At 49.0% G+C, this 12,595-nt stretch overlaps 1 protein-coding gene across 4 annotated transcripts in view; it reads right to left on the reverse strand.

The window, feature by feature from the left end:
• The window catches only part of TRPT1 (tRNA phosphotransferase 1), a 137,621-nt gene that overhangs the window by 10,408 nt on the left and 114,618 nt on the right, over nucleotides 1-12,595 (reverse strand). For 2 of the 4 annotated variants that reach the window (XR_010189425.1, XR_010189426.1), the window contains exon 8: nucleotides 8,947-9,059. The exons of 1 other annotated variant lie outside the window; for it this stretch is intronic. The gene's annotated coding sequence lies outside the window, so the exon portion shown is untranslated. The remainder of the gene's footprint in view (nucleotides 1-8,946; nucleotides 9,060-12,595) is intronic. One more of the 4 variants, XR_010189427.1, reaches the window with a different exon arrangement.

The raw sequence follows: 12,595 nt of genomic DNA on the forward strand, positions 1-12,595 counted from the left end.
ATGACGCAAAGAAAAAAAGAGGCGCAATGAGGTAGCTGTGTGAGTAAGCTAAGCGACCCTAGTGGCCGACACAAACACCTGGCCCATCTAGGAGTGGCACTGCAGTGTCACGCAGGATGGCCCTTCCAAAAAACACTCCCCAAACAGCACATGACGCAAAGAAAAAAAGAGGCGCAATGAGGTAGCTGTGTGAGTAAGCTAAGCGACCCTAGTGGCCGACACAAACACCTGGCCCATCTAGGAGTGGCACTGCAGTGTCACGCAGGATGGCCCTTCCAAAAAACACTCCCCAAACAGCACATGACGCAAAGAAAAAAAGAGGCGCAATGAGGTAGCTGTGTGAGTAAGCTAAGCGACCCTAGTGGCCGACACAAACACCTGGCCCATCTAGGAGTGGCACTGCAGTGTCACGCAGGATGGCCCTTCCAAAAAACACTCCCCAAACAGCACATGACGCAAAGAAAAAAAGAGGCGCAATGAGGTAGCTGTGTGAGTAAGCTAAGCGACCCTAGTGGCCGACACAAACACCTGGCCCATCTAGGAGTGGCACTGCAGTGTCACGCAGGATGGCCCTTCCAAAAAACACTCCCCAAACAGCACATGACGCAAAGAAAAAAAGAGGCGCAATGAGGTAGCTGTGTGAGTAAGCTAAGCGACCCTAGTGGCCGACACAAACACCTGGCCCATCTAGGAGTGGCACTGCAGTGTCACGCAGGATGGCCCTTCCAAAAAACACTCCCCAAACAGCACATGACGCAAAGAAAAAAAGAGGCGCAATGAGGTAGCTGTGTGAGTAAGCTAAGCGACCCTAGTGGCCGACACAAACACCTGGCCCATCTAGGAGTGGCACTGCAGTGTCACGCAGGATGGCCCTTCCAAAAAACACTCCCCAAACAGCACATGACGCAAAGAAAAAAAGAGGCGCAATGAGGTAGCTGTGTGAGTAAGCTAAGCGACCCTAGTGGCCGACACAAACACCTGGCCCATCTAGGAGTGGCACTGCAGTGTCACGCAGGATGGCCCTTCCAAAAAACACCCCCCAAACAGCACATGACGCAAAGAAAAATGAAAGAAAAAAGAGGTGCAAGATGGAATTGTCCTTGGGCCCTTCCACCCACCCTTATGTTGTATAAACAGGACATGCACACTTTAACCAACCCATCATTTCAGTGACAGGGTCTGCCACACGACTGTGACTGAAATGACGGGTTGGTTTGGACCCCCACCAAAAAAGAAGCAATTAATCTCTCCTTGCACAAACTGGCTCTACAGAGGCAAGATGTCCACCTCATCATCATCCTCCGATATATCACCGTGTACATCCCCCTCCTCACAGATTATCAATTCGTCCCCACTGGAATCCACCATCTCAGCTCCCTGTGTACTTTGTGGAGGCAATTGCTGCTGGTCAATGTCTCCACGGAGGAATTGATTATAATTCATTTTAATGAACATCATCTTCTCCACATTTTCTGGATGTAACCTCGTACGCCGATTGCTGACAAGGTGAGCGGCGGCACTAAACACTCTTTCGGAGTACACACTTGTGGGAGGGCAACTTAGGTAGAATAAAGCCAGTTTGTGCAAGGGCCTCCAAATTGCCTCTTTTTCCTGCCAGTATAAGTACGGACTGTCTGACGTGCCTACTTGGATGCGGTCACTCATATAATCCTCCACCATTCTTTCAATGGGGAGAGAATCATATGCAGTGACAGTAGACGACATGTCCGTAATCGTTGTCAGGTCCTTCAGTCCGGACCAGATGTCAGCATCAGCAGTCGCTCCAGACTGCCCTGCATCACCGCCAGCGGGTGGGCTCGGAATTCTGAGCCTTTTCCTCGCACCCCTAGTTGCGGGAGAATGTGAAGGAGGAGATGTTGACAGGTCGCGTTCCGCTTGACTTGACAATTTTGTCACCAGCAGTTCTTTGAACCCCAGCAGACTTGTGTCTGCCGGAAAGAGAGATCCAAGGTATGTTTTAAATCTAGGATCGAACACGGTGGCCAAAATGTAGTGCTCTGATTTCAACAGATTGACCACCCGTGAATCCTTGTTAAGCGAATTAAGGGCTCCATCCACAAGTCCCACATGCCTAGCGGAATCGCTCTGTGTTAGCTCCTCCTTCAATGTCTCCAGCTTCTTCTGCAAAAGCCTGATGAGGGGAATGACCTGACTCAGGCTGGCAGTGTCTGAACTGACTTTGCGTGTGGCAAGTTCAAAAGGTTGCAGAACCTTGCACAACGTTGAAATCATTCTCCACTGCGCTTGAGACAGGTGCATTCCACCTCCTATATCGTGCTCAGTTGTATAGGCTTGAATGGCCTTTTGCTGCTCCTCCAACCTCTGAAGCATATAGAGGGTTGAATTCCACCTCGTTACCACTTCTTGCTTCAGATGATGGCAGGGCAGGTTCAGGCGTTTTTGGTGGTGCTCCAGTCTTCTGTACGTGGTGCCTGTACGCCGAAAGTGTCCCGCAATTCTTCTGGCCACCGACAGCATCTCTTTCACGCCCCTCTCGTTTTTTAAATAATTCTGCACCACCAAATTCAAGGTATGTGCAAAACATGGGACGTGCTGGAATTTGCCCAGATTTAATGCACACACAATATTGCTGGCGTTGTCCGATGCCACAAATCCACAGGAGAGTCCAATTGGGGTAAGCCATTCTGCGATGATCTTCCTCAGTTGCCGTAAGAGGTTTTTAGCTGTGTGCGTATTCTGGAAAGCGGTGATACAAAGCGTAGCCTGCCTAGGAAAGAGTTGGCGTTTGCGAGATGCTGCTACTGGTGCCGCCGCTGCTGTTCTTGCGGCGGGAGTCCATACATCTACCCAGTGGGCTGTCACAGTCATATAGTCCTGAGCCTGCCCTGCTCCACTTGTCCACATGTCCGTGGTTAAGTGGACATTGGGTACAACTGCATTTTTTAGGACACTGGTGAGTCTTTTTCTGAGGTCTGTGTACATTTTCGGTATTGCCTGCCTAGAGAAATGGAACCTAGATGGTATTTGGTACCGGGGACACAGTACCTCCAACAAGTCTCTAGTTGGCTCTGCAGTAATGATGGATACCGGAACCACGTTTCTCACCGCCCAGGATGCCAAGGCCTCAGTTATCCGCTTTGCAGCAGGATGACTGCTGTGATATTTCATCTTCCTCGCAAAGGACTGTTGGACAGTCAATTGCTTGGTGGAAGTAGTAAAAGTGGTCTTACGAGTACGACTTCCCCTCTGGGATGACCATCGACTCCCAGCAGCAACAACAGCAGCGCCAGCAGCAGTAGGCGTTACACGCAAGGATGCATCGGAGGAATCCCAGGCAGGAGAGGACTCGTCAGAATTGCCAGTGACATGGCCTGCAGGACTATTGGCATTCCTGGGGAAGGAGGAAATTGACACTGAGGGAGTTGGTGGGGTGGTTTGCGTGAGCTTGGTTACAAGAGGAAGGGATTTACTGGTCAGTGGACTGCTTCCGCTGTCGCCCAAAGTTTTTGAACTTGTCACTGACTTATGATGAATGCGCTGCAGGTGACGTATAAGGGAGGATGTTCCGAGGTGGTTAACGTCCTTACCCCTACTTATTACAGCTTGACAAAGGCAACACACGGCTTGACAAATGTTGTCCGCATTTCTGTTGAAATACTTCCACACCGAAGAGCTGATTTTTTTGGTATTTTCACCAGGCATGTCAATGGCCCTATTCCTCCCACAGACAACAGGTGTCTCCCCGGGTGCCTGACTTAAACAAACCACCTCACCATCAGAATCCTCCTGGTTAATTTCCTCCCCAGCGCCAGCAACACCCATATCCTCCTCATCCTGGTGTACTTCAACACTGACATCTTCAATCTGACTATCAGGAACTGGACTGCGGGTGCTCCTTCCAGCACTTGCAGGGGGCGTGCAAATGGTGGAAGGCGCATGCTCTTCACGTCCAGTGTTGGGAAGGTCAGGCATCGCAAACGACACAATTGGACTCTCCTTGCGGATTTGTGATTTCGAAGAAGGCACAGTTCTTTGCTGTGCTTTTGCCAGCTTGAGTCTTTTCATTTTTCTAGCGAGAGGCTGAGTGCTTCCATCCTCATGTGAAGCTGAACCACTAGCCATGAACATAGGCCAGGGCCTCAGCCGTTCCTTGCCACTCCGTGTGGTAAATGGCATATTGGCAAGTTTACGCTTCTCCTCTGACAATTTTATTTTAGATTTTTGAGTCCTTTTTTTACTGATATTTGGTGTTTTGGATTTTACATGCTCTGTACTATGACATTGGGCATCGGCCTTGGCAGACGACGTTGCTGGCATTTCATCGTCTCGGCCATGACTAGTGGCAGCAGTTTCAGCACGAGGTGGAAGTCGATCTTGATCTTTCCCTATTTTTGGAACCTCAACATTTTTGTTCTCCATATTTTAATAGGCACAACTAAAAGGCACCTCAGGTAAACAATGGAGATGGATGGATACTAGTATACTTATGGATGGACGAGCGACTGCCGACACAGAGGTAGCTACAGCCGTGGACTACCGTACTGCGTCTGCTGCTAATATAGACTGGATGATAATGATATAAAAAATATATATATATCACTACTGCAGCCGGACAGGTATATATTATATAATGACGGACCTGCTGGACACTGTCAGCACTGCAGACTCCTAAAGTAAGCTACTAGTATCAAGAGGATAGAAAAAAAAAAAAAAACACCACGGGTAGGTGGTATACAATGATGGATGGACGAGCGACTGCCGATACAGAGGTAGCTACAGCCGTGGACTACCGTACTGCGTCTGCTGCAGTGCTAATATAGACTGGATGATAATGATATAAAAAAAATATATATATATCACTACTGCAGCCGGACAGGTATATATTATATAATGACGGACCTGCTGGACACTGTCAGCAGAATGCGTTTATAGAATAAAAACACCACACGACGAGTGTTTAACTTTTTCAGGCAGACAATCACAATATACTGGTGGTCAGTGGTCACTGGTCAGTCACACTGGCAGTGGCACTCTGGCAGCAAAAGTGTGCACTGTTAAAATATGTACTCCTGCTATAACTGCTCCCCAGTCTCCCCCACAATTAAGCTGTGTGAGCAGTGAGCACTCAGCACGGTCAGATATACAGTATTACATAGATGATGCAGCACACTGAGGCTGAGCACAGATATGGTATGTGACTGTGTCACACTGTGTATCGTTTTTTTTCAGGCAGAGAACGGATTAATTAAACTGGTGGTCACTGGTCACACTATCAGCAAGTAGTACTCCTAATATGCTCCCCAAAATTAGTAAATCAAGTGTCTCTACTACTCTCTAGTCTACTCTAAACGGAGAGGACGCCAGCCACGTCCTCTCCCTATCAATCTCAATGCACGTGTGAAAATGGCGGCGACGCGCGGCTCCTTATATAGAATCCGAGTCTCGCGATAGAATCCGAGCCTCGCGAGAATCCGACAGCGGGATGATGACGTTCGGGCGCGCTCGGGTTAACCGAGCAAGGCGGGAAGATCCGAGTCTGCCTCGGACCCATGTAAAAAGGCTGAAGTTCGGGGGGGTTCGGATTCCGAGGCACCGAACCCGCTCATCACTACAACAAACTAGATATAAATTGAATCACTTCCCTCCACATATGCACTATTTTAGGACATGACCACCATATGTGTAGGAAAGAGCCCTCTGCGCCACATCCTCTCCAGCATCTATCCGTCGTGTCCGGGTACATTTTGCTCAAGCGAGATGGTACATAGTACCATCTATATAACAATTTATAGACATTCTCCTTGATTCTAATGCGGATGGAACTAGATGCTGCGTTACCCCAGGCCTCAGACCATTCCTCGTCATCTAGAGCCGAGCCTAGGTCCGTTTCCCATGCTCTCTCATGAGGATCACGCTGAGAGGGAGTATTCCCAATGAGAGTAGTATATATGAAGGAAATTAAGCCTTTGGTTGAGTCACGTCTGAAACATATAGTCTCAAACGTGGTTAGGGGTCTGCTAGAGAGGACACGGCTCATTGAGGAGTGAAAATGTCTAAGTTGTAAAAATTGATAGAAATACCGAGAGGGAATATCAATATTGTCCTGAATCTGAGAGAATTGTGGAAAACTAGTATCCTTGGTAATGTCATTCAGATACAAGATACCTCTATCTTGCCAGGGAGCAAACAGTGATTTATTTGTACCAGGAGGGAATGCAGGGTTGTGTAATATTGGGATGCTAGGGGATGGGGCCGGGGCCAAGCCATATTACCTATTGGCAGAGTCCCAAATCATTAGTGAGCGGGAAACTACGGGATGAGATACTATAGTTCTGGGGCGGCAGGATTTTGAAAGCCAGAGAAGAGAAGAGAGAGTAGAGAGACCCACTTCGGCGGCTTCTATAGATACCCAGACCCTTCTAAATTCGGGGTTGCACCATTGCACGCAGTGTGAGAGCTGTGTGGCTAAATAATATCTCCTGAAGTCTGGGATGCCTAGGCCGCCACTAAATGTTGGGCGCTGTAAGAGTTTCAATCGAACACGGGGACGTTTATTCGCCCATATGAATTGTGACGTGTGAAATTGTAAGAATTTAAAAAACTGATGGAGGAACAAAAATCGGGAGGGTCTGAAACAGGTAAAGTATCCAAGGGAGCACGTTCATCTTCACCGAGTTTACCCTACCTATCCAGGAGATAAAGAGGCTGGACCAAGAAGACAAATCTGATTTAATGCGATCTAGCAGCCTAGGGAAATTAGCTTGGTAAAGTTGATGGTGGCTATGTGTTAGAAAAATACCTAGATATTTGATCTTCTGCTTATGCCATTGACATGGAAAGGAATTTTCCAGTGAGAGCTTAGTCGGGCCAGGGATATAAAAATTCAATACCTCAGTCTTACTCGTATTGAGTTTATAACCTGAATATTTAGAGTAGAGGTCTATCTCCGAGAGGAGCGGCTGTAGCGACTGAGATGGCGATCCCAGAGATATTAGGACATCATCAGTGTATAACGCAATTTTATGTTCAGAAGGGCCTACCCGCACTCCTGCTATATCTACATTAGCTCGGATCCGTGCTGCCAGTGGTTCCATAACCAGGGCAAATAGTAACGGGGAGAGCGGGCATCCCTGTCTGGTGCCGTTAGTGATGTTAAATGCGGAAGAGGTGAGGCAATTAACAGAAACCGTGGCAGTAGGGGACCTGTAGAGCGCCGAAATACCTTCAAGGAACTTGCCAGAAAAACCCATCCTCCGGAGTACTGAGAAGGCGAAGGGCCAGGAGATTCTGTCAAAAGCCTTTTCGGCATCCAATGCTAGTAACAACGAGGGTAGCTTCTGATTATGGATAGAGTGAATCAAATCTATGGCTCTCCTGGTATTATCGGAGGCCTGGCGGCCAGAAATGAAGCCCACTTGGTCCGGGTGTATCAGTTGCGTAAGCAGGGGAGCTAAGCGGTTGGCCAAGATTTTTGCATATATCTTAAGATCTACGTTCAGCAAAGAAATCGGGCGATAGTTGGAACAACGTGTTGGATCCTTTTCTGGTTTCAGAATCACAATAATGTCAGCTTGTACGGTTGCTGGTGCAAATGATGCTCCCCCTAGAACACTATTAAAGAGCGAGGTAAGGTATTGGGCCAATTCTGTATGGAATGTTTTGTAATATTGAGCAGTAAAGCCATCTGGACCAGGGGCAGCTGACGACCGCATGGATTTGATAGCGGCAACCGTCTCTTCCAGCGATATATCCGCATTCAGAAGAGAAATCTGTTGCTCAGTCAAACTCGGCAAGGGGGCATCTAGCAAGTATGAACATGCTCCCTGGGAACCATCGGAGGGAAGAGGGGGGGCAGGGAGATTATATAAGGAGCTATAGTAGTCCCGAAATTCCTCCACCATCAATTTAGGATCATAAGTAAGTGTGTCTGATGCAGAAGAGTGCAATTTTTCTATCAGTCCTACAGCTCGCTTACGTCTCAGCTTATTAGCTAAGAGGCTATCAATTTTATCCGCTTTGTCGTAAAATTTTTGACGGAGCTTCTGTAGTATAGCTGCCGCCCTCCGCGATAGAAGGGTGTTTAGCTGGCCTCTGAAGTTATTTATCTGGGAAAGTAGGGAGTCGCATGGGGCAAGTTTATGTTGGGCTAAAAGCGCAGAAATTTTAGATTCCACTGAGGAAATTTCCTGTGCTGCTTTCTTACGTATGGCCGAGGCCTTAGACATAAACTGGCCGCGAATAGTGGCTTTATGTGCTTCCCAGACCAGGCTAGGAGAGACTTCTGGGGAGGCGTTTTCCTCAAAGAAAAGTGTTAGGTTCAATTTAGTGTCTAAGAGGGTGGAGGGGTGCGAAAGTAGAATGTCATCAAGACGCCATTGTTAGGGGATCCATAGAGGTCTACCAGGATATACACCCCTGCATGATCTGTCCATGAACAGGGAGTAATGCCTGAGTCAGATATGAGCGTCGAGAGTGAATTAGATACATGTATCATGTCTATTCTAGAGTAATGCTGATGAGGTGCAGAGAAGTGGGTATAATCTCTGGCGTTGGAGTGTTTAAGACACCATGTGTCACGTAAATTAAGCTGTGTGAGGGAGGATGTCAATGTGACGGCAGCGTCAGATGGGAGTGCATCCTTCTTAGTTTTAGGAGGAATGGATTTATCTAAAGAAGGGTCAAGCATGGTATTAAAGTCCCCGCCTAAAATAATGTGGCCCTGCGCCACTCTAGTAAGCTTCAAAAAGAGTGTGCGAAAAAACGTGATTGATCTTGATTAGGGGCGTATACAGACACTAGCGTTAGGATATCAGTGCGAAGCGTACCAATAACTACCAGGTACCGGCCGTCAGGATCGGCTATGGTTGTAGTGTGAACAAATGGGATGTTACGGTGGATCAATATAGCCACCCCCCCTTTTCTTGCAGTCAGCAGAGGCAAAAAAGGTCTGGGTAAATTGCTTACCGGAAAGTTGAGAGTGTGTACCGGTGAAGTGGGTCTCTTGGAGGAAAACTATATCGGCTTTCTCTCTCCGACAGGCGGACAACATCACTGTACGTTTCCTGGGAGAATTAAGCCTGTTAACATTTATAGAAAACAATTTAAGCGCCATGTGATACCAAAGAGCAAAAGAGGAGCAGTGGAAACCCGTCCCGGGGAAGAAGGAAAAGGAAAGAAGGAACCAGCAAGAAACAAGAATCAGAGATATAGAAAAAAAAAAGAAGAGAGTGATAGAGAACCCATACGGGAGAAAACCCTGAATTATAGGGTCCCTATCAGGGACCGCTACGCAAATACAAGACATCATATTCTGAAGTAGCAAATAAAGGGAGCACGGGGGTAGTGGGAACAGCAAGCTAATGCAGGAAAAGCGGATTCCTCCGGACCGCAATGGTTGAGTCGGCTAGAGCCGAATGATACAATAATGTAACCCAACATATGAAAAACAATAAACAAAAACGTACTGTGTCATAGCCAATAAAATAAAAATAAAAAAACCATATAAAAAAGGAAGAGGGGGGGGGAGAGGAGAGGGGAACAAGGGCTGACAAGGCAAACAATATAAGCCTAGCGTGAACGCACCAGGCTATGCATAACCGATGATAAACACTAAAGCTTGGTGAGCAACCTCAGAGCCCACGGTAAGCTCATTTAAAGATGGAAAACAATAACAAGAGTCCCCTCCTGTCAGGAAACGCATTCCTAAAGTATTGAGAACTGTTTAAGTGAATCCGGAAAAAGTTCGTCAAAATCAAGGAGGGTCATTGGTGTCATTGCGACGTCGAGTTACCCTTGTCCATTCAGGCAAAGGGGCTTGGGAGCGTCGGGGCCCAAAGGAAGAGGCAGTCCCACCATCGGATGACGGTACAGGGAGGAGGCCAAGTTTAGCTAACAGATCTTGACCTTGATTTAAGGTTTTGATGGAGTGGGTAGAGTTGTTCGCTGTAACTTGTTACATGAAGGGAAATCCCCATCTATATCGTATTTGTTGTTGGCGTAATATACGAGTAACAGGCTGGAGATCCCGTCGCTTTTGAATAGTGGAGGGGGCCAAATCCTGAAAGACTTGCAGTTGCATATCTCGGAAGTCGATCACTGGAGAGTCTCGTAGTGACATCAGAATACGTTCCTTTGAACGAAAATAATCTAGATGAACTATGACGTCCCTGGGCGGCTGTGTCGGGGCAGGCTTCGCTCGGAGCGCTCTATGGGCTCTATCACACAGACAATCAGCATCGGAAAGGTCAGGTAATACGTGCTGAAAGAAGTCTTTCAGGAAGGACGGTAGTGCTGAGCTAAGGATTGATTCCGCCACATTGCGGATGTGCAAATTGTTGCGACGGGAGCGATTTTCTTGGTCTTCTTGACGTTCTTTGAGGCCCTTCAGCTCATCATTGAGCCTAGAGAGCTCAGAATCAAGACGTTGTTGAGAGCAGCAAAGGTCGTCTGTCTTTGATTCAAGAGCGTCTGTACGATTACCAAGGGCCGTGAGATCAGATTTGAACTCGGCGATAGCAGTGGAAAGTTCTTGCTTAAAAGCGGACTGTACCCCTTCAAGTAGACTGGTCATAACTGCTTGTATCTGTGGGTCAATACCCATCTCCGATGAACAAGGGGAAGGAGGAGAGTCCGTGAGCGATGCAGGAGTTGGGAGGCCCTTAGATTTTTGCCCAAAAAAATTTGTGGGGGCCTGCGTGTTTTTCTTGTTTCTTTGCGCCATTAGTGGGAAGTGAAGAGGATAGGTGGGATATCACAAATGTAAAAAAAGATACAGACGTTATTTGTCGGCTGTACGTTATGTAGAGAAGGGAGAGATATAAAGAAAAACCATCACGGTCCAGGTAGGACAGGTTGTGTTGTTAGGTCAGCATCTCAGACTTTGCAGAGAGAGAGGTGAGGGCCAGTGACCCTATCGCGATCCTCCCAGGGCAGCTGACAAATATTGGGTAGCCTTGATAGCAATGGACAACAGCAGGACATCAGAGTCGGGGGGAGTAAGGACCAGGCCGTGTCGGGAGGAGGGACAAGGATAAGTGGCCCCGCAGTCGTGTCTGGTCGTCCGCGTGTGAGTGTCTCCAGACGCTGTCAACCACAGTGTGGCACCGAAACCCGTCCGCCGTCAGGTCCGGCGGCAGGCAGCGAGCGGCGCCGGGCACCGGTAGAAATATTACGGCTCCAGAGGCTTATATATTACTCCCAGTGCAGCTGGTAGACGTGTGGTATGCAATTCTGGGAGCTATACTGTGGCTCTGGGTAGCGCAGGGGGTATATAGCAGCTGAAAAAACGGTTGTTGAATAGTTGTAGTATAGTTTTGTGGAAGTGGATCCCGAGTGCCACCTCCAAGATGGTCACCGTCACTGAGCTGCAGCCGGTCCCCAACAGCAGACAAGTCAGCCCAGGAGTCTTCTGGAGTGAAGCACTCCGCCAGCCCCACCGAGGGACACGCTCAGCAGGAGAGTTCCAGTCAGTGCGAGCCGCCCGAGTGCTCACTGTGGCCGCGCGGCTCTCCTTGCCTCCTCCAAGATGGCCGCTGGCACCGGACGTTCCCGGGCACCTCGCGGCTCCGTTCAGCGCTCGGCTCCCGGGGCCCGTGTGCGCGATCCACAGCCCTTGGTAAGAGTCCACTGGGGGGGGGGGGAGAGTATGGGCAGCCAGGGCCGCTGAGATCCGTGCGGCTTCCGCAGGTCCGTTTCGTCCGGCCGGAGGGGGTATGAAATCGAGGTCCCGGCTTCTGTATGGGAGGAAGGCCGCAACCTGCAGGAGCAGGAAAAAACCTGTTCCCCGGCTCCGCAGTCCCTCCACTCTGATTGCCCTGGCTCAGGGACAAAATAACTGGGCACTAGCAACCCAGAAAACTCTGATGGCTGTGTTATAATAGGATAACTAAGAGGCCTTTAGTAGGAGCTCTCCAGAGACACCTCTGCTCAGTCAGGCTGCAAGCCACGCCCCCCATCAGGTACACTCTTTCTTAACTAACACTGTCTGTATAAAGACATGTAGAATACTCAAATGTTTGTAAAGTTACAGCGCTGTATACAGGCAGCTTTACAAGGGAGACCTTGCCCTGGAGTCCCGGAAACCAGCCGCAGCTATGATTAGAAGATGACACCCAGCGTCTCAGTCAGGGAGTGAGGGAGAGTGTGAGGCAGCTCCAGGGTGGGAAAATCTGCAGTAGTCGGCGCCCTGGGCTGGGGCTACAAGTCAAGCGCCGACTCCCCTATACTGGTCCTCACCGCCGGTACTACGGAGTCTTATTAAAATGGGCATTATTTACACCCGACCTATACTCCTATGCCCTGACGGTCTAGTGGGGTTCCTGTGCGGTGACAGTGTCCACGCCAGCGTCATGGTCCATCTGCCTAGACCGGGACAGGAACGCGATTTAATGGCGGGTCCCTCTTACTTCCTCTCCGTAGCAGCCACGCAAACCAAGAGAGCAGTCTGTGACCGTGTGCCTAAAGCCGGAGCTTCTCCGCCACAAGTACGCGGGAACAGGCCGCGGGAGTATGAGACGCCGCTTAGGAGGTGGTGGAGCCGACATATCGGCGCTGCTGCCCTTGAAGTCTTCTTAGTAAGCTTTTCAGGGCTGCCCAGTGCAGCCCCCTGTTATGT

This window comes from Pseudophryne corroboree, chromosome 11 (assembly GCF_028390025.1).
Source record: "Pseudophryne corroboree isolate aPseCor3 chromosome 11, aPseCor3.hap2, whole genome shotgun sequence".
Classification (NCBI taxonomy): Eukaryota; Metazoa; Chordata; class Amphibia; order Anura; family Myobatrachidae; genus Pseudophryne; species Pseudophryne corroboree.